Genomic DNA, 22,937 nt, shown 5'->3' with positions numbered 1-22,937 from the left:
TTTTGTTCTTCTTTCTCTAATTGCTTTAGGTGTAAGGTTAGGTTGTTTATTTGAGATGTTTCTTGTTTCTTGAGGTAGGATTGTATTGCTATAAACTTCCCTCTTAGAACTGCTTTTGCTGCATCCCATACGTTTTGTGTCATCGTGTTTTCATTGTCATTTGTTACTAGGTATTTTTTTATTTCCCTTTTGATTTCTTCAGTGATGTCTTGCTTATTTAGTAGTGTATTGTTTAGCCTCCATGTGTTTGTATTTTTTACAGTTTTTTTTCCCGTAATTGATATCTAGTCTCATAGCATTGTGGTCGGAAAAGATACTTGATACAATTTCAGTTTTCTTAAATTTACCAAGGCTTGATTTGTGACCCAAGATATGGCCTATCCTGGAGAATGTTCCATGAGCCCTTGAGTAGAAAGTGTATTCTGTTGTTTTTGAATGCAATGTCCTATAAATATAAATTAAGTCCATCTTGTTTAATGTGTCATTTAAAGCTTCTGTTTCCTTATTTATTTTCATTTTGGATGACCTGTCCATTGGTGAATGTAGAGTGTTAAAGTCCCCTACCATGTTTGTGTTACTGTCGATTTCCTCTTTTATGGCTGTTAGCATTTGCCTTATATATTTAGATCCTCCTATGTTGGGTGCATAAATATTTATAACTGTTATATCTTCTTCTTGGAATGATCCCTTGAATATTATATAGTGTCCTTCTTTGTCTCTTATACTAGTCTTTAAAGTCTATTTAGTCTGATATGAGAATTACTACTCCAGATTTCTTCTGATTTCCATTTGCATGGAATATCTTTTTCCATCCCCTCACTTTCAGTCTGTATGTGTCCCTAGGTCTGAAGTTGGTCTCTTGTAGACAGCATATATATGGGTCTTGTTTTTGTATCCATTCAGCCAGTCTATGTGTTTTGTTTGGAGCATTTAATCCATTTACATTTAAGGTAATTATCAATATGTATGTTCCTATTATCATTTTCATAATTGTTTTCAGTTTGTTTCTGTAGCACTTTTCTTTCTCTTGTGTTTCCTGCCTAGAGAAGTTCCTTTAGCATTTGTTGTAAAGCTGGTTTGGTGGTGCTGAATTCTCTTAACTTTTGCTTGTCTGTAAAGGTTTTTATTTCTCCTTTGAATCTGAATGAGATCCTTGCTAGGTAGAGTAATCTTGGTTGTAGGTTTTTCCCTTTCATCACTTTAAATATGTCCTGCCACTCCCTTCTGGCCTGCAGAGTTTCTGCTGAAAGATCTGCTGATAACCATATGGGGATTCCCATGTATGTTATTTGTTGCTTTTCCCTTGCTGCTTTTAATATCTTTTCTTTGCATTTAATTTTTGTAATTTGATTAATATGTGTCTTGGCATTTTTCTCCTTGGATTTATCCTGTATGGGACTCTCTGCGCTTCCTGTACTTGATTGACTATTTCCTTTCCGATGTTAGGGAAGTTTTCAACTATGATCTCTCCAAATATTTTCTCAAATCCTTTCTTTTCTTCTTCTGGGAGCCCTACAATTCAAATGTTGGTGCATTTAATATTGTCGCAGAGGTCTCTGAGACTGTCCTCAATTCTTTTCATTCTTTTTTCTTTATTCTGCTCTGCAATAGTTATTTCCACTATTTTATCTTCCAGGTCACTTATCTGTTCTTCTGCCTCAGTTATTCTGCTATTGATTTCTTCTAGAGAATTTTTAATTTCATTTATTGTGTTGTTTATCATTGTTTGTTTGCTCTTTAGTTCTTCTAGGTCCTTGTTAAACATTTCTTGTATTGTCCCCATTCTATTTCCAAGATTTTGGATCTTCTTTGCTATCATTACTCTGAATTCTTTTTCAGGTAGACTGCCTATTTCCTCTTCATTTTTTGGTCTGGTGGGTTTTTACCTTACTCCTTCATCTGCTGCATATTTTTCTGTCTTCTCATTTCGTTTAACTTACTGTGTTGGGGGTCTCCTTTTCACAGATTGCACGTTCATAGTTCCCGTTGTTTTTGGTGTCTGCCCCCCAGTGGGTGAGGTTGGTTCAGTGGCTTGTGTAGGCTTCCTGGCGGAGGGGTCTGGTGCCTGTGTTCTGGTGGATTAGGCTGGATATTGTCTTTCTGGTGTTCGGGGCCGTGTCTGGTGGTGTGTTTAGGGGGTCTCTGTCAACTCAGTATGATTTTAGGCAGCCTCTCTGCTAATGGGTGAGGTTGTGTTCCTGTCTTGCTATTTGTTTGGCATGAGGCATCCAGCACTGGAACTAGCTGGCCCTTGGGTGGAGCTGGGTCTTAGCATTGAGACAGAGATCTCTGGGAGAGCTCTTGCTGATTGATATTATGTGGGGCCGGGAGGTCTCTGGTGGTCCAATGTCCTGAACCCGGCTCTCCCACCTCAGAGGCTCAGGCCTGACACCAGGCCAGAGCACCAAGACCCTGTCATCTACATGGCTCAGAAGAAAAGGGAGAAAAAAAAGAAAGAAAATAATAATAATAATAATAAATTTTTAAAAATTATTAAAATATTTTTTTAAATAATTATAATAATAAATAAAAGAAGAGAGCCACCAAACCCATAAACAAATCCACCAATCATAGCAAGTGCTAAACACTAAACTAAGGTAAACATAAAAATAAGAAACAAATCAGTCGCAGGCAGCAAATCCCAATTCTACAGTTGCTCCCAAAATCCACCGCCACAATTTTAGGATGAATCGTTGTCTCAGGTATTCCCCAGATGCAGCATACATCAAGTTTCTTGTTGGGATTTAATCTGCTGCTCCTGAGGCTGCACAGAGAAATTTCCCTTTCTCTTCTTTGCACAGCTCCTGGGGTGCAGCTTTGGTTTTGGTCCCTCCTCTGTGTGTAGGTCACCCTAAGGCATCTGTTCCCCACCCAGACAGGAGGGGGTTAAAGCAGCAGCTGATTAGCGGGCTCTTGCTCATTCATGCCAATGGGAGGGAGGGAGGGGTACAGTAGTTATAATTCTAATGCAGAGCGAGCCTGCAGTGGCAGAGGCCGGCATGACATTGCAACAGCCTGGGGTGCACCATGTGTTCTCCCAGGGAAACTGTCCCTGGATCACGGGACCCTGGCAGTGGCGGGATGCACAGGCTCCTCGGGCAGTGAGGAGTGTGGATAGTGACCTGTGCTTGAACACAGGATTCTTGGTGGCTGCAGCAACAACGTTAGCATTTTATGCCTGTCTCTGGGGTCTCCGCTGATAGCCACGGCTCACGGCCATCTCTGACGTTCGTTTAGGTGGTGTTCTGAATCCCTTCTCCTCGCGCACCCTGAAACAATGGTCTTTTGCCTCTTTAGCAGTGCAGACTTTTTTCCAGGCCCCCTCCCGGCTAGCTGTGGCACACTAGCCCCCTTCAGGGTGTGTTCATGAAGCTAACCCCAGTCCTCTCCCTGGGGTCTGACCTCCGAAGCCTAAGCCTCAGCTCCCAGCCCCCGCCCGCCCTGGAGGGTGAGCAGACAAGCCTCTCGGGCTGGTGAGTGCTGGTCGGCACCGATCCTCTGTGCGGGAATCTCTCCGCTTTGCCCTATGCACCCCTGTTGCTGTGCTCTCCTCTGTGGCTCCGGAGCTTCCCCCCTGCCCACCCCCATATCTGCCAGTGAAGGGGCTTCATCGTGTGTGGGAACCTTTACTCCTTCACAGCTCCCTCCCAGAGGTGCAGGTCCCATCCCTATTCTTTTGTCTCTGTTTTTTCTTTTTTCTTTTGCCCTACCCAGGTACGTGGGGAGTTTCTTGCCTTTTGGGAAGTGTGAGGTCTTCTGGCAGCGTTCAGTAGGTGTTCTGTAGGAGTCGTCCCACATATAGATGTATTTTTGATGTATTTGTGGGGAGGAAGGTGATCTCCACCTCTTACTTCTCTGCCATCTTGAAGGTCCCCCTCACTCTTTCTTTTTATGCCATTGCTACATGGCATTTTTTTTTTTAATACCTCATACTGGATAAACTTACTTGCTTTTCTCTATTCTCTGTTAACCTTAAGCTGTCCTGGGTAATAGTATCATTTTGGTTAAGATAAATATTTCATGAGAAGCATGTAGCAAGTAGCATCTAAACAAGTTATGTTCCCCATAAAAATTATGCCTGTTTGCTGTGTGAACACTTGTTAGTTACATAGTTATAAATACAAGCTTCTTCAATATTTTCTATTAGTTAAGGTAGAGAAATGAACAGATTTTAGATTGCATGTTTAAGTGTTTTAATAATTCTAATTACTCTTCCATTCTTTTCCACTACAGTCTGTCATATGTCAAATTCTGTTTGGAAGACAGGGATTTTTCTGTTGAGAAGAAAATAAAACAGATTTCTTTAGTTTAATGTGTCATTTCAAATAACTAATAATGGTATCACTGTATGTGATAATGATGACATGATTCTACTCTCTTTGAGGAATTTCAGTTCATACAATTTCCTGCAAAACCAGGACTTACTAAGAGGGTCCCATTCACTGAAAAATAAGTAAACAGGAAATTTCTACAAAACAACCAGTGTTTAATGCTTTAACAGATTAATAGGAAGACAATAAGGCAGTTCTGTGCTAATGATTGCTTGATTTCTGGGCTTTCAGGGAAAAAAAAAAAATCTGCCAATTAGTTTTTTATGTAGTTAGATAGAGAGTCTGAAGAAGTCACTTTGCCCAACTTAGATCACTTAATCTTCTTCCATGATGAAGAGGAAAACTTGGAGCCAACTGCCCTTGTTAAAATTCTGGCTCTGCCACTTACTAGCAGTTATGATTTCCAGTGAGTTGCTTAACTTCTCTGTGTCTGAGTCCTCGTCAGTAAAATGAGGTTAGTTATCATATTTACCTCCAAAGACCTATGATAAGAATTCAGAAAGTTGATGCATGCAAAAATACTTACACTAGAACCTGATACATAGTAAGAGCTCAGTAAAATGTAGCTGCCATTCATTCATTCCACAATAATGTTATTGTTATTGTTGTTTAACAATTCTGATACAATGTCTCTAACTCAGGGATCTCTTTCACAGAAGGTATCTTCTTTCACGAAATATGGTCACATAAGTGTTTCAAATTGCCATAGGGGGTTCCTATAGCAAATGGAAGAATTTGAATGGATTCCCATAGAATCCGTCAAGAGGTCATGGGAAAAATTTTCCCAGCCCCATGCAGTTGATAAAAGCTTATTTCTTTTCTTCTCTGCAGCATCTGCTACTTATGGCTAGATAGCATCCACAAGTGTTAGGAAAGAAACTCTTTCTGTATTGCAGGATCTAAGAGGTGGAGGAGGGGTAGTTTTGCCCACTCCTTCCATATGGTGGACACTTTTTTCTTTTGTTTTTCCTTTTTCTTCCAACTATGAATCACAACTAATTTATTTATTTATTTTTTCATTTTTATTTTATATTGGAGTATAGTTGATTAACAATGTTGTTGTTAGTTTCAGGTGTACAGTGATTCTGTTATACATATATGTGTGTCTATTCTTTTTCAAATTCTTTTCCCATTTTGGTTATTACAGAATACTGAGCAGAGTTCTCTGTACTATACTGTAGGACCTTGTTGGTTATTTATTTTAAATATAGCAGTTTATACCTGTCAATCCCAAACTCCCAGGTTATCACTTCCCCTCACCCTACCCCCTTGGTAATCATAAGTTTGTTCTTTATATGGTGGAATCTTTACTAATGTAACACTCTTAACCTCTCTCTACCTTAACTCACTTAAATGTGGAATGGTTGTATTTGTAGAGTGAAATAGGCATGCATTATTTTGCATGTCTTTACATTACACTCTATATTTCAAATCTGCTGTAATCTCATTGCCTCTTTAGCTGGCCAGTTTCACTTAGTAAGTGGTAGCAGGAAGTCCAAGTCGAAGTATCCACAGTAGGATTGTTTTATTTCAGAGATGGAAAAACAACAGAGGCCAAGGCCTATAGGCTTCCTCAAGACCAAAAAACATGCCTTAGTAATGCATTAAAATCATGTTTCTTGGCTTCTTATTTTAAGCATACTCTCCAAATGACAGATTATTTTGTCCATTTATATGAGAAAAAAACCCTTCAAACATTCGTGCAACATATTCTCTACAGGCCTCTTTTCATATCTGTGAAGTAGGGATATTCATGGGGGATATGAAATCAAAAGAGATGATCTATATGAAGTGCTTAGCAGTTAGCAGTAGGTAGAAAATGCCCAGTTAATGTTTGTCACTATTATTATTATTATCATAATTATTAAAAACATGCCAGAAATAAAATGCCATATGCAAAGGAAAATTGCTACCAAAGAACATAGAAGCTCCAGGGACCAGAAAACTGTTGGGTTTACTGGTCTATTATGTTCATGACTGGCAGTATCAGGAAATGGAGCTGTAATCTGAAACTGAAGCATGTTCAAAGTCTTTTAAAATGTTAAATTTCATCTTATAGACAAGGGGAAATTGCTGACATTTTGATGTTAAATGTGAGGATTTGATTTTAGAAAGATAATTCTGGCAGTAGGATGGAGTTTATACTGAAAGTGCAATTGTCTGGAGGCTCTGGGTAGGCATGTCCAAAAGATCAGAGATCTAATTCTTTTTTTTTTTTTTTTTTTTATTTTATTTATTTATTTTTGGTTGCATTGCATCTTCGTTGCTGTGTGCGGGCTTTCTCTAGTTATGGCAAGCGAGGGCTACTCTTTGTTGCAGTGCGCAGGCTTCTCATTGCAGTGGCTTCTCTTGTTGCAGAGCATAGGCTCTAGGCATGCGGGCTTCAGTAGTTGTGACTCGCAGACTCTAGAGTGCAGTCTCAGTAGTTGTGGTGCATGAGATTAGTTGCTCCGCGGCATGTGGGATCTTCCCAGACCAGGGATCAAGCCCATGTCCCCTGCATTGGCAGGTGGATTCTTAACCACTGTGCCACCAGGGAAGCCCCAGAGATCTAATTCTAATTAACAAGATACAGTAGAGAAAGGTCTTGGATTCTTCATGTTAAGAACTGGTCATCTGGGACTTCCCTGGTGGTCCAGTGGTAAAGAATCTGCCTTCCAATGCAGGGGATGCGGGTTTGATCCCTGATTGGGGAACTAAGATCCCACATGCTGCAGGGCAACTAAGCCCGAATGCCACAACTACTGAGCCCACACGCCTCAAGTAGAGAGCCAGCATGCTGCAAACTACAGAGCCCACACACTCTGGAGTCCACATACCACAACTACAGAGCCCATGTGCCCTGGAGCCCTGCGTGCCACAACTAGCAAGAAGCCCGAGCAGATTGCGTGCCATAATGAAAAGATCCTGCATGCCTCAGCAAAGATCCCATGTGCTGCAACTAAGACCCAATGCAGCCAAAAAAAAGTATGGAAAAGAAAAAAAAAAAAAAAAGAACTGGTCATTTAAGTCTTAACAAAGCTTATTTTAAAAAATACAAGGTAATATGGTATGTCTCATCCAATTTCCTAAAATGCTTTAAAAGTGTAAATATACTTTACAAGATCATATAACTGATTAAATTATGAAATGATTAAATGTGACTCAAAAGAAACATTTTGGATGCTTATAATCAATATATTTTTAAAATTTTTATATGATTTCTTATTCAAGTATAGTTGATTTACAATGTTTTATTAGTTTTAGGTGTACAGCAAAGTGATTCAGTTATACATGCATATATATATATTAATATATGTCTATTCTTTTTCAGAGTCTTTTCCATTATAGGTTATTACAAGATATTAAATAGAGTTCCCTGTGCTATATAGTAGGACCTTGTTGTTTATCTATTTTATATATATTGGTGTGTATCTTTTAATCCCAAACTCCTAATTTATCCCACCCCACCTTTCCCTTTTGGTAACCATAGGTTTTCTTTCTATGTCTGTGAGTCTATTTCTGTTTCGTAAATAAATTCATTTGCATCACTCTTTTAGATTCCACATGTAAGTGATACCATATATTTGTCTTTCTCTGTCTGAGTTACTTCACTTAGTATGATAATCACTAGGTCCATCCATACTGCTGCAAATGGCATTATTTCATTCTTTTTTATGGCTGAATGGCATTCCATTGTGTATATATACCACACCTTCTTTATCCATTCATCTGTCGATAGACATTTGGTTGCTTCCATGTCTTGGATATTGTAAACAGTGATTCTTTGAACATTGGGGTGAATGTATCTTTTCAAATTAAGAGTGTTTGTCTTTTCCAGAAACATGCCTAGGAGTGGGATTGCTAGATCATATGGAAACTCTACTTTTAGATTTTTAAGAAACCTCCACAGTTTCCTTAGTGTTTTCCATAGTTGCTGCACCAATTTACATTCCCACTAACAGTGTAGGAGGGTTCCCTTTTTTCCACACCCTCCCTAGCATTTATTATTTGTAGACTTCTTGATGATGACCATTCTGACCAGAGTGAGGTGATATCTTATTGTAGTTTTTACTTGCATTTCTCTAATAATTAGTGATGTTGAACATCTTTTCATGTGCCTGTTGGTCATCTGTATGTATGCTTTGAAGAAATGTCTATTTAGGGCTTCTGCCCATTTTTTGATTGGGTTGTTTGCTTTTTGATATTGAGTTGTATTAGCTGTTTGTATATTTTGGAAATTAATCCCTTGTTGGTCACATCATTTGCAAATATTTTCTCCCATTCCATAGGTTGTCTTTTCATTTGTTGATGGTTTCCTTTGCTGTGCAAAAGCTTTTAAGTTTAATCAGGGATTTATCCCAGGGATGCAAGGATTTTTCAGTATTCACAAATCAATCACTGTGACACACCACATTAACAAATTGAAGAATAAAAACCATATGATTGGGCTTCCCTGGTGGTGCAGTGGTTGAGAGTCTGCCTGCCAATGCAGGGGACACGGGTTTGTGCCCCAGCCCAGGAGGATCCCACATGCCACCGAGTGGCTGGGCCCATAAGCCATAGCCGCTGAGCCTGCGCATCCGGAGCCTGTGCTCCACAGTGGGAGTGGACACAACAGTGAGAGGCCCGTGTACCGCAAAAACAAAAACAAAAACAAAAACAAAAGCAAAACCATATGATCATCTCAATAGATGTGGAAAAAGCTTTTGATAAAATTCAATATCAGTTTATGATAAAAACTCCCTAGAAAGTGGGCATAGAGGGAGCATACCTCAACATAATAAAGGCCATATATGACAAACCCACAGCTAACATACTCAATGGTGAAAAGCTGAAAGACTTCCCTCTAAGATCAGGGACAAGATAAGGATGCCCACTCTCATGACTTCTTTTCAACATAGTTTTATAAGTCCTAACCACAGTAATCAGAGAAGAAGAGTAAATAAAAGGAATCCAAGTTGGAAAGGAAGAAGAAAAACTGTGACTGTTTGCAGATGACATGATACTATACATAGAAAATCCTAAAGATGCCACCAGAAAACTACTAGAGCTCATCAATTAATTTGGTAAAGTTGCAGATACAAAATTATTCTACAGAAAACTGTTGCATTTTTATATACTAACAATGAAATATCAGAAAGAGAAATTAAGGGGACAATCCCATTTACCACCACATCAAAAAGAATAAAATACCTAAGAATAAACCCACCTAAGGAAGCAAAAAGCCTGTACTCTGAAAACTATAAGATGCCAATTTTAAAGAAATTGAAGGCAACACAAAAATATTGTAAGATACACCACGTTCTTGGATTGGAAGAATCAATATTGTGAAAATGACCATACTACCCAAGGTAATCTACAGATTCAATGCAATCCTTGTCAAATTACCAATGGCATTTTTCATAGAACTAGAACAAAAAAATTAAAAATTTGTATGGAAACACAAAAACCCCAAATAGCCAAAACAATCTTGAGAAAGAAGAATGGAGCTGGAAGAATCACATTCCCTGACTTCAGACTACACTACAAAGCTACAGTACTCAACAGTATGGTACTGACACCAAAAGAGATATGTAGGTCAGCGGAACAGAATGGAGAGCCCAGAAGTAAACCCATGCACTTATGGTCAATTAATCTATGACTAAGGAGGCAAGACTATACAATAGAGAAAAGACAGTCTCTTCAAGAAGTGGTGCTGGGAAAACTGGACAACTACATGTCTGGTATGAAAGTAGAACTTTCTCTAACACCATACACAAAAATAAACTCAAAATGGATTTAAGACCAAAATGTAAGACCAGATACTATAAAACCCCTAGAGGAAAACATAAGCAGAACACTCTTTGACCTAAATCGTAGCAATATTTTTCTTGATCTGTCTCCTAGAGTAATGGAAACAAAAGGAAAAAATAAACAAATGGGACCCAATTAAACTTATAATCAATATTTTTAATAATAAAAGCACACTTCTAAACAAAGTCTAACAGGCATAGAAATTATGTTTAATATACTGTGATTTTGATGATTTAAATTTTTCATTTCAATTCCTAAAAGATAAGTAAATTTTTTGTGTGTTCACTTTTGTTCTCAAATAGTCAGGATAGTGGTTCTAGAATCCTTGAAAAAATAATGAAAAGTTTTAACAATTTATTCTACAAAGAAAATTTTGTGTGTGCATTAAACTTGAATTGTTTTGGAATTGGAGCAATTAGATTGAGCCAAGTTTTGGTATTGGGTTTTTCTTTTTTCTTTTATTTCATAGACTTCTTAGAGGATAAAACATAGTCAATTATACATAAGTTATTTCTTCTAAGGCCCTGGTGTGTTGACAGACACCTATAATTGGTGTTCAACCACATTTCTTTGTTACTTTTGGGTGACAGATCCTGGCATGTAAAACTCACCAAATTAGGAAGCAAATCTCTGACTGCAGCTTCAAACCTGTTAAGCAAACGATTAAGACACTTTTCTTTCTTTAAAAAATGTTGCAACAGTCAGAAATTATGATTTTTATCAAGTTTTTAAGTAGAGTATATTATCATCATCATCACCATTATATTTACTTTAAGGGACTATCAGGTTTGTTTTTGCATTTGTGTTTGATTTGGTCTGGCTTTATTTTGTAGACCTTTCCTCAGAATCAGAGTTCAACCCTTGGATAAAGTCAGTTCCACAGATTGAACTGTATATGTTTCAGGCTACTCTCTCAAGACATTCGTCAGTTTTGAGAAGTCATAAATATTCATTGAAAATCATTACTACCTTAAAATATAAATGATTATTTTCTTCTCCTTTACTTGTTCTTTATTTTCTAAAAATTCTATAAAGAGTAAAAAAAAAATCCATCATAATTTAGAGCCCAGAAACTTTTGGAAAGCTTTCTCAGACATGGGAAATCTTCTATGTTTGAATCCCATTTGATTAAAGTAAAAGCCAGACACTCACTCTTCCAGTCCCTCTTGCAGCTGTGGTGCAGGCTCTTCCACTCAGATGTACCCATGCAACAGTTTAATTTGCAAGATAATAATGTGAAGGAGATTCTCCCTGGAATTAATTTTTCTGGCAGTAGTGGCAAAAGTCTGAAAAGAACATCCCTGACCCAGCATCTGCTTGGAAAGCTGGAGTTCCAACTCTAATAATGCAGGTAGTGATCACCACTGGAGCTTTCTAGGTATGTTCTTGGTTGTCCAACCCCCAAGCCCAATCCTGTGACCATCCCAGACATTCTTTGAGCTATTCCATATCATTTAATACATTTATTTTCTGTTAAAAATAGCCAGAATGGATTCTGTTGTTTGCAACCAAGTACCCTGATATGTATGTGTGTTTGTTTACATGGAAGCATACAAACATCTTTTAAAATACAACACCATTGCCACCGGCACACCACATCTGTCTCCTAGGGAAATAATTATTTATTTACTCATTCATCTGACAAAAAATATATATTGAGCACCTGCTATGCACGAAGCACAGCACTAGACATTGACAGTAAAGACATGGTCTCAGCCCTCTGAGCATACAATCTGTGGTCCATATACCCATTCTCACATCAATACCCACCTTTAAAACACAACATCACTATGCATATCTGCTCATACTTGTGTCACATAAACCATGCTCACTGCCTTATTTGACGTTAGTCCATTCTTCCATAGTATCAAAAACCATGGGGGAATCACCGATAAGATGATACTCTAATACAAGGAAAATAAGAATTTATTACATTTCTGAAAAATACCAAACTGTATCTTTATGATTAAGAATAAAAAGTTTTTCAGTAAGCAAAGTTAATTACTGTGTGTATACTGAATAGCTATTTTATACCTAGCAATATGTTAGTTGCTTGGAAAAGGGGAATAAATTCAAAACTGAAGGTATTACTTTTTTCCTTACCTTAGCACTCGAGTTGATGAGACAAGATGAGCGAGCATTAAACTATCAGAAAAGAAAATTAGGTATAGCAAAGTAGAACTTTGCAGGTTAAGGATAACACATTGTAAAATGCTAATTGTGTTACACAATAATAAGTATAACATGAGGCTGAGAATGAAGTAATAAATGTGGGGTGGAAAAATCAGAGATATTTTCATCATGATACAGATTTAAGCTATTCTTTGGTAATGGTAGTGTGGGTTTAAATTCTGATTCTGGCACTTACTTGTCGTCTAAACTTGGACAAGTTACTTAACTTTTCTGGTTTCAGTGTTCTCATGAATAAAATGGGGTAATAATATTATCTGCTTCTAACATTGTTTTAAGGATTAAATGATTTAATACATGTAAAGTATTTCCAATAGTACATACTAATACATTTTTGCTATTAGTAGTTTATTTTGGCTTTTAATATTATTAGCATGTAATGTATCTTTGCTACTGGTATTGCTTTGAATAGGTAAAAAGGGTGTATACTAGGGAGGTGGAAATGTAAGCAATAAAAAGTGGACAGGACTGAGCATCATACCAACATGTTAAACTTGCCTATGCCATCAAAAAATGCGTTGCCAGGCTTCCCTGGTGGCGCAGTGGTTGAGAGTCGGCCGGCCGATGCGGGGGACACGGGTTCGTGCCCCGGTCCGGGAAGATCCTACATGACGCGGAGCGGCTAGGCCCGTGACCCATGGCCGCTGAGCCTGCGCATCCGGAGCCTGTGCTCCGCAACGGGAGAGGCCACAGCTGTGAGAGGCCTGCGTACCGCTAAAAAAAAAGCATTGCCCCCAAATTTCTGTCTTTAATCAATAATTACTTCTTTATACTTACGTTAGCAAACTCATTCTTCTTTACTAAATTCATTATTTTATTTTATTTATCTTATTTTATACATAATTGTTTTTATTAACTGGATAACCGTGATCTATTCCTAGTGGCAAACTGCTTGTACAGAATTTTCTACTCTTTTATAAATCATAATGGATGGAATAATCTTACATTCCCCTTCTGCCACTTAGGTGACATTACTCTTTCTTTAATGGCTATTCTGAGATGCTACTAATAAATTGAAGGAAAAGTGGGCACATAAAATACAGAGCTTGTAGTGTAAATACAGAGTTTGTAGTGGAGATCTGTGTTCTGTGTCCCTCACAGCATCCTTATTTAGTGAAAAACGCTGATTTCCCATGGAATTGATTCTCGCCAAGTCTCAGAACATGAACCCATGCCAAAGGCGAAACACAAAACCTAGACCTGACCAAACTGGCCAGTATAATGGGTTCAGGGATGGGCTTATGACTTATGATCTAAGTCCTGCCAATGGGTGTATTCCTGGAATTGTTGGGAGGAAAACACACTCTCTTGTTGCCAATAGAATATAAGCTTAAAGCTCCTGGTGGTCTCTTTGTTACCTCTGGGGGAAGACCTGCTAAAGAATGCACATAGAAAAGTGCAGACAGGAATAGAAGAAGAAATATTGTTGATGACATCAACTGGGCATTCATATCCAGTTGGAAGACTGGACTTTTCAGTTACATGACCAAACAAACTCTCCTTTTTGCCTAAGGAAGTTTGAGTTTGGTCTGTCTCTTGTAACTAGTAGAGTTCTAGTACATCTCTATACCCTTTCAGATCTTATTTGTGACTCTTTTTGGAGTATGGAATGGAAGCTATTCTAAGGACAATTGATATATCTAATGTCTAGGTCATAAATTCTTAGGTGGCAAAATCTATATCATCATCATTTTTATTGTTACTTCCTAGTACAGTTCCAAGCATATATAATAATTCAATCAAAATTTGTTTAAATAACCCAAGAACTAAACTCTAAAAGAATGGAAAAAAAGGCATAACACATATATCATTGAGCACCTACTTTGTGTCAGTCACCCGTCTTATAGCTGAGAAGCACAATAAGCAGACAAAATTCCTGTTGTTGTGTAAGCACAGATTCTAGTGGAGAGACGCCCAACAACAAGGAAACACAAATAAATATAGCTTCAGATAGTGTTGTTAAGGTTATGGAGAAGAATAAAGCAGGGGAAGGAGGCAGAGAGAGGTGGTGGTGGGTTTTAGGTAGAGTGGAACTGAAAGGTCTTTCTGAGAAGTGACGATTGGACAGAGACTTAACACAAGTATGAAAATGAACATTTCAGGCAGAACAACATGTTCAAAAACACAGAGATGGGAATGAGCTGAAGAACAGCAAGATGTAAACTGGCTCCCGCACTAAGTTAGCATGCTCATTTTTATTGGCTCAAAGTTTGCATATGCCACTGCAAGCTGTGAAGGTAGGAGAAGATGCAGGTGTCAAAAAAGCTACTTAATTTACCAGAAGATGCTTATTGTGTTTCTCATTTTTATATACTGCATATGCATGCACGGATGTGAGGAGGATGAAGGTGTGTTAACCCTTTGATGATGTGATTGTATATTATCTGCTTTCTACTATGGAACTGATAAGAATATGGCCTCAGAAGGAAGATGAATGGAAGAGCTCATTAGGCCTCCTTATTTGAGACTCTAGAAAGTTAAATAACTCGTCAGTTATATAACTGGTTACTGTTGAGCGAAGTATTGGACTTAGATTAGAAATAATTTCCTAGGCACATCTTTCACATGACATTTCATTGACTGTTCAGTAAATCTTACCCATCTACCTCTTTGTAGGGAGTGGAGGTTGAATAGGAGGGATGATAGCATTGATAGTGCAGCAGAAAACAAAACACAAGACAAACCCTAACACTGTTTGTATCAGACTTTTAGTGTATTATATAGTTTTGCACGGCAACAGGTTTCTTTAATAACCGCACTTCTCTTAGGCTATCACTTAGTTTATAGTCCCTCAGACCACAGTTAAGCATATAATATTGCTAATTTTTTAGAATTAGATGATGATACATTAACAAATGAATTAATCAACACTGACAATTCTTTAGGAACTCTTGGAACAAAATAAATATATAAGCACAGTATAAAATAAAAGGAGCATTTGACAGTTATTAATTAATCTATTAATAATTAAACACCCACTGTCTTCATTAATATTATTACATGTACTATAATGGAAATTATATATTCATTATACATGTAAAATTGTCCTTGCTCTGCAGAAATTCATAGTCTAGCCACATGAGCCAATTGTTAAGCTATTTATTGTTTCTCAGTGTCAACCCACTCTCCTATACTCGCTCTTTGATGCAAGAGCTGGGACTCCGTAAACCACATTTCTGCTTTGCCAGCTGCTGCCTGGTAGGCTCTGCTGTTAGGGGTTGCTAGACAAAGCATGCAAGGTTGGAGAAGGAAGAGAGGACATAGTTTCTTGTTTACTTCCTGTTTCTTATTTTGCTTCCTGTTCCTGGTCAGTGTTATTCTAGCAACATTTCTTCATCCTGGAAGCAGTGGTTCATTCAGGTTGCAGTAACTGATTCTATTGATAGTTTGCAACATTTTCAGAACTCAGAATTAGCCTCATCATGCCTCTTTAGAGACATCAATATCAGCTGGGCAGGTCCCCCTTCTCAGAGGTCCGACTGTCAGCTCCACTGGGCTTCTTTTCCAAGGAAGGGGTATGGGGAGCCGCTTCCTGCAGTTATCAACTCCGTGGTATCTTAGTGTTCACTTTATGCCTCTTCAGTTTTCAATACCTGTGTAAGAGTTGTTTGCTTTGGGATTTTAAGATCCATGCATATAAAACAATACACATAAGTACAACAGATCTATGAAAAAACATAAATCAATGCAAGGTCACGAGAATCATTTTTTGCTAAAACACATGAATGTGTTTGTTGGATAATAATATTTTAATAAAATTGTTTCTAGTTCTAAGTATTATAATCCATCTTGCAAGTTTTCACATGTGTACCAGAGAGCATGAAATGGATTAAGAGGAACATTTAATGAGCTGATGTTGCATTGATGCTGTTTTCTAAGAAATGTCAAAAATCTGTGTTGCTTCCCAATGTATGGAAGCCATTTTCACTTGGCTTATGCCTCTCTCTAAAAAGATTTAAAACAGTTTAGATTTTACTTGCTGGGTGAAGAGAATACGGCTCAGAAGGAGAGTACACATTAGCAATTAGAATATGGAGATTTTTGTTTGTTTTGTATCTTTCTGTATTAAGAATATCCCGTAAGTGGCACGCATTATTTTTACAAATGGAAATAAAATATCATTTTAATGTAAACTAGTGAAGAAACAAAAAAACTGAAAGATTAAAAAGGGAAATAAAGGAAGAAAGGGAGAGATTCTAGATTGGTGCAGACTGACAACAAACAAAAACGACATGAAAGACAGGAAAGTATCCTCAGAATTAAGAAAACAGAAGGACAGACCAGATCAGAAGAAGGCAGTCATCTGAATTATATCACCAAATAATTTTCACAAGAAATTTGGTGAGAAGAATCTGGAAGTTTCTATCAAAACCTCACATTAATGTGTTTATAGTTTAAGGTTTGGGGGATTTAAACCCAATGTATTTCATTTCCCTACTAAACCATGTTCCCTCAACAACCTTTGCCACTAAGGCTGAGCCATGTCTTCCCGCCTATAACAAAGACAACGTCATCGCTAGCCTCTGGGCATCAGCGCTGACCTTTGGAATGCCAGTTGTCTTGGGAGGAGAGAAGAGGATTCTTAAATATCTTTCGAGTCTTTCATATCAAAAGCTTGGCTGATGGGACTTCCCTGGTGGGCAGTGGTTGAGAGTCCGCCTGCCGATGCAGGGGACACGGGTTCGTGCCCCGGTCCGGGAAGATCCCACATGCCGCGGAGCGGCTGGGCCCGTGAGCCACGGCCGCTGTGCCTGCGCGTCCGGAGCCTGTGCTCCACAACGGGAGAGGCCACAACAGGGTGAGGCCCGCGTACCGCAAAAAAAAATAAATAAATAAAAGCTTGGCTGATTTAATCATACAGTTTTACAAAAGAGAAATCTGTGCCAAAGAGAAAAAAGTGAAAAGCCCAACTCTTCTAGCCAAGTGATCTGTGGAAAGATGGGAGTTAAATGTAGAATGTGGAAGCATTCTTACACCTTTGCTTTCTCTTTCTTAAGATGGGAATCCAAAGTGGGGCCATGGTAGATATGTTCAAATTAATAAGGAGGAGATCAAGAACAGAGGTAAGAGGGGAGTGAAATACATGAAGGCTTCAAGCCATGGAGCTATTGCATCACCATGGGGAAAATAGCACAACTGATAGGTGGTGCTATCTAAATAGATGAGCCCCATACAGTATCCTGGCTCCTCATGGAATGTGTAGCATGTAAGAAATTTAGAAGTCCACATTTGCTCCTATGAAGGAGAGCAGAATGTTGAGGGGCACAGTGGACAAGCAGGGGCCTAAGTTTGGAAAAAAAGAGGCTGCCATGTGTTGGAGACTCAACGGCTGGGACGGATGTCTGGGACCACAGCCTGCTGAGTGGAGTGCCAACATGTCAGGCAGGACCAGTTTTACTTCAGCCATCACTAACCCAGGGAACCAACCAGAATAGCTATGTCACTCAGAAAGTGAGAGGATCCAAAATCTATGGCCTCTATCCTCTTCCACAGCCAGGGAACAGGGCGCCATGAAGCTTCCCCACTGATACTAAGCATCATCCCCCAAGAGGAACAGAGGACAGAAGAAGACATCTGAAATGCTGAAATTAAATTATTGGGCAGAGCATATTTATGAGATTGGATAACATTTCTTTTTCCCTATTGACAATAAGATGGAGGCTCCTGAGGAAGATTAGAGTTAGAGAAAATTACAGAAATTAAATTTTCTTTGCATATGTAAGAGTAATGTAAGTGAATTTTTACCTCACTAGAATTGTATGCAACTTTGCATCATAAAATGTGTATGTTCCTCATTGTCAGTAATTGATTTATAATATTTATAAGATCTCAAGGTAAAGAATTGATCACATAGTATTTAATCTGTTGGTCGCAGTCTCCTTAAATAATTTCTATCAAGATTCTGCTACCTAGAAGGAAAAATATCAGATAAGTGGCACTTATTAATAGAGTGTTGTCTTATCTGGGTTATTTTGAATTGCTAAGACAAGCAAAAGTTTTAGTGGCCCATCCCATATTCTACCTATTAGATGTTTCCTTGTCTAGTTATGTCTTTCTTTCATAAGTTTCCAAGTCCTTCAAGGAGCTGTTTAGTGGTTGTCCTGATTGTGGCTATTGGAATTAAACTACTAATATTAATGTAGCTTAATATTTTCATCCTTTAACAAGCATTTAAAATACTACAGCTCTTTTTAGACAGTTAATGTAGTGTGTGTTAATGTTTACAACATGTCATAAGGCTAACCACAAGGAAAAGTCCACTGTATCTCTACCAAAAATCGATCAAAGGAAGGGTAATTGAGTTAGCCTTCTCATGACTTAACATGGCATGTCCATATTAACAAATTTGCCTTAATAGTGTAGTCACGCATTGTCCCCAGGACATGGGGTAACGATTTAATAAAATGAAGCAGAGTAAGATTAATGACTAACACATGAATAGTTGTTTATGCCAATTGTTTGGTGTAGCGAAAAAGAGCCTGGAACGTAGAGTCGGCTGACCTGGGTTTGAGTCCCTGCATTTCCAGTGTTTTATTTGGGTGACTTGGGGAAGTCACTTATTCTCTCTGAACTTCAGTTGGTCCATTTGGACAATGGAAGGCATACCGCGAAGGACTGATGGACATGTAAGCCACGACTGGAGAGCAGGGTCTCTGTGCAGTGCTTCCAAACGCTCCATGAAACATCCACACATGCATGCTCGTCACACCCTCCATCAGAGGGGAAGTGGGTCCATTGCCCAAGGTGAGAAGAAAAGCTCTCTTCATTTCTATAGAACATCGATGAACACTTCCTACTGGGACTTTAAAAATTATATTATTCAAATACTACTTTTTTGCTATAAAGTCACATTTTGCTCATGCACTATTTGAAAAAATGATGTGACCATATACCAAAATTGTCAAATGCCTCACCCTTTTTGACTTCAGCAATCACTAGGAAAGTGTCTATTCATAGAGTATGGGAGAACAGGAAGAAATAAGAAATGATGAAAAAAATACAGTAGGAAATGTTGTTTATCTCTTTGAGTTGGAAAATAATGAGATTGTCTAGATCTCACAAGACTCTTCTATTTTTACCAGACCTGGTTCTTCGGCTGTGTTACAGGCATCACCCTCCTCTCTGGTCCCCCCTTCCCCCATTCTCAAAATCATCTCCCTCAGTATTTTAATCATCAAATTTTCTTCCTTAAATCCCCATGGGGGTTTCCAATTCCCTCTTGAATCAAGTTAAAAATCTTCTGATCATTCATAATGAATATTGCTCTCTTACCTCCCAAGTTCTGAGTCCCTGCTAGATATTGATTTACCCCCATTGGGAAAGTCACTCAATCATCCTCCCATACCTGTCATATCTCTTTCCCCCTCAGGCAATTTAATGCTGTTCTCACTGCCTGGAATGACCTTTCTCATCCTCTGTCAACTAAAATTCTGCTCAAGGCTAATTATCTCCAAAACCTTTGTCAGATTATTTCCTTTTTTCACTCAGTCTCTCTACCGCTACATACAAGGAGGCATTCAGTTACATATGTTTATTCCTATATTACCTCCATTACAGTATTCTGTGGGTTTACCGCTCATATTATGTATAAGAAACTTGGAAAGATGCACCAAGTAGAAGAGATTCCTGCTCTCTGAAGCTCACAAAAATTTCCACAACAAAGTCAGCTTTAAAATTCTGCCAGGTGTTGAGAGTCGGTGGCTATCTTATATAGTACCTGTTAGTAACATCTAACCTACATTCTCCACTCCTGTGCTGAAGGGGACAAACACAGGGTGAAGAGGAGCAGGGAGCGAGGGGAAGGGACAGATCTCTTCTGCATGAGGAGCTCACCCACCGCAGTACCAGCTGGGGGTGGGGAGAGGGGAGAACATTTAGATTTAAATCAAATTTGAAGTTTTGATTATTACGGGGTTGTCACTAGACACAACTAAGTACTGACTTGAGACTGTTTTTACCTTTGTCTTCTTTCCTAAGAGTGACCAGGAAATCATGAGGCTGCTCAAGTTTTTATGCTAAGTGAGGGGAAGTATATCCCCACTGAGCCAGTTTAAAGATACTACGGAAGACAGAAATAAAATAGCTTTTATGATCGAGTCCTCAGGAGTCCTGATTGTATAACATGATGTGATTTCCCAACTTTCAGTAGAATTTATCTTTACAGCACAGGTTAAAGAAATGCACCAAATCTTTCCACTCTCACCTACCTTGTTTCTCTTGTGGTGGAAAGTGTCCATTGGGGAGGTATCTGACTGAAGATTAGAAGCTGAGAGTTGAGCCATTTCCAACTATAAATTCAATTTATACTCAAAGTTGGAATGAATTACTGATTAAATGAACACTGAGCTGAGCTGAGCATCCTTACAAAGAAGTAATGCCAACATTTTTGTTTTGTTTTAAAATCCAGTGAGAACTTCTGAACAGAAACCAACCCTATATTTTTGAAAGCCACTGAACCAGAATTAAACTAGAACATCAGAATAGTTTCTGAAATAAACTTGAACCAAATTGATATTTTATTAGGTCCAAGTCCTTGGTTAAGATAAAGTGTGTGGTCATGTACCAGAGCAAAGTTAAATAGCCCACCCAGAGATTAACTACGTGACCTTTCACTCATTAGTACCATATTCTAAAACTAAAACAACTGAGATGGCTTTTCACAAACCACTACAATTTACAAAAAGAGAGAGCTGAGGGTCATTTCTCTAGGAAGGAAGGTTTGAATCTAAAACTGTTCAGTGATTTAACCGAGATCATGAAGAATGTCAAAGAAGAGCTCGGGATGTTTCAAACACTGTTTTCCTTTGGTTTTTGCCAAAGGGGGAAGAGGCAGGCTCAAAGCTATAACCTAATACCCATATACTCACTAACTTTGGGAATACTTCAAGTTATTGACCTTGATAGCTACCCATGGTAGAGGCTGTTGAAAAGACAATTCTTATTCTTTTTATTAAATTAGTAAAGCTGTGAAGGAAAGCTCCAGTGATTCTACTTAAACATAGTTAAATCCATGCCAATTCCTTTTCCTCTCAGAACAACTAAAAAATGAGTAACATTTTCCCCCAGATAAATTGATTGATGTTATCTCCACCAGAAATTTAAAAGCTTCCCCAATTGACTGACTTACATATGTCAATTTCTGACTTGATTCTCGCTGCCTGTGACTCAGTGTACTGGAACCATGACCGAGTTTAACTAGAGAGAGCTCTAGGTATGCCCTTGACTTTGTCACAGGGTCCCAGCCCTGGGACATCTCTGGAGGACTTCTGTGTGGCTGTGAATTACATTTGCCACCGTTCTTTTTATTTATTGAATGTAATAAACATTTACCTACATGTGTAGGGCAAGTGACTCCTTTTGTCTTACTGGAAGCTGTCATTTTTAAGAATTTTAAATACTAGAGCTTTATTCTCAGGCTTTTTTCTTCACATATTATAGAAAAGTAAAGACTGTTTTGGTTTTTTTATTTTTTGAATTTTAAAATTTAATTTATTTTTTTATACAGCAGGCTGATTGGGATTGACATATATACACTAATATGTATAAAATGGAGAACTAGTAAAGACCATTTTTAAAAGACATTTATTCATAAAAAATGACAGACCAGGATGCTCTAATTAAACAAAGCGCGTGCGGGTGTGTGTTCCTCCAGAACATTTCAGGGCGTAATATTGAAGAGATGACTCTGTTTTAAAAAGTAAATCCCTTGAAATTAAAACTGTTTTCCAGTAGCAGTTAATTATTTGACGTGGACAAGAAGTAAGCATTTATGTGTCATTTTCTCTTTAGAAACTCAGTTTATTTGTCAGTTCATACCTGGTCATTGTTGAACTGTCTTTCAGAAGGTGTCTCAAATAGGCTGTAGGGTGTTTATGAATTCCCTGTTGAAAAGTTGCTACTCTTTGATAACAGAAAATAAATATTATCTAATCCTGAATGTTTTGTATTAATGTGATTATTAATAAATTCACTGAACATTTTTATTACTTTATTGTCTGAATAGATCACAAGCCTAGGTAATAGTATTGTAAAATTTATTACTTTTTCTTCTGGTGTTCAAGTACATTTCTAATCCTATATGATGTTTCGGGAGCCATATTTCCCGTGTCTAATCTCCTAGATCATCATCCTGGCACGTATAATCTCACATGCAAGGCAACTTTACATGTGGCTCAAGTAAGCTTCCTTCTGAGTGCCATGGCATCAGGGGTTCCCAGAGAATCAACAGCACAGAAATGCCTCTCCTTCCTTTCCATCCCCTACATTATGTGTCTGCAACTGTCAATTATTCTTCCAATAGGTGGTGGATTTTCTGTGTCTTGTGAAGAGAGGTGCATTTTCCATCTCTTTGGGAGCCTACCTGTTTAGTGCATTGCACACTTCCCCTGTTCACTTCCGTCTGCTTTGCCCCTGAACCATGGACTCAGGGGTCAATTTGTCACTAAACAGAAAGAAGTTAAAGAGATCTAGATCGACAGGATGCAACATCCATTTTCTTCTACCTTACTTGTGCTTATTCTACGTATAAGTTCGAAGCCAGCCATTCTTGGGACAGAGTTCCTATCCTAACAAGTAGCATACCGAAGGGAAAGCAAATTATAGATTACAGAGAATATTTGCTCAGATAAAGGGCTTTCTTTC

Source organism: Physeter macrocephalus, chromosome 4 (genome assembly GCF_002837175.3).
Source record: "Physeter macrocephalus isolate SW-GA chromosome 4, ASM283717v5, whole genome shotgun sequence".
Classification (NCBI taxonomy): domain Eukaryota; kingdom Metazoa; phylum Chordata; class Mammalia; order Artiodactyla; family Physeteridae; genus Physeter; species Physeter macrocephalus.
This window is presented reverse-complemented; position numbering follows the sequence as displayed.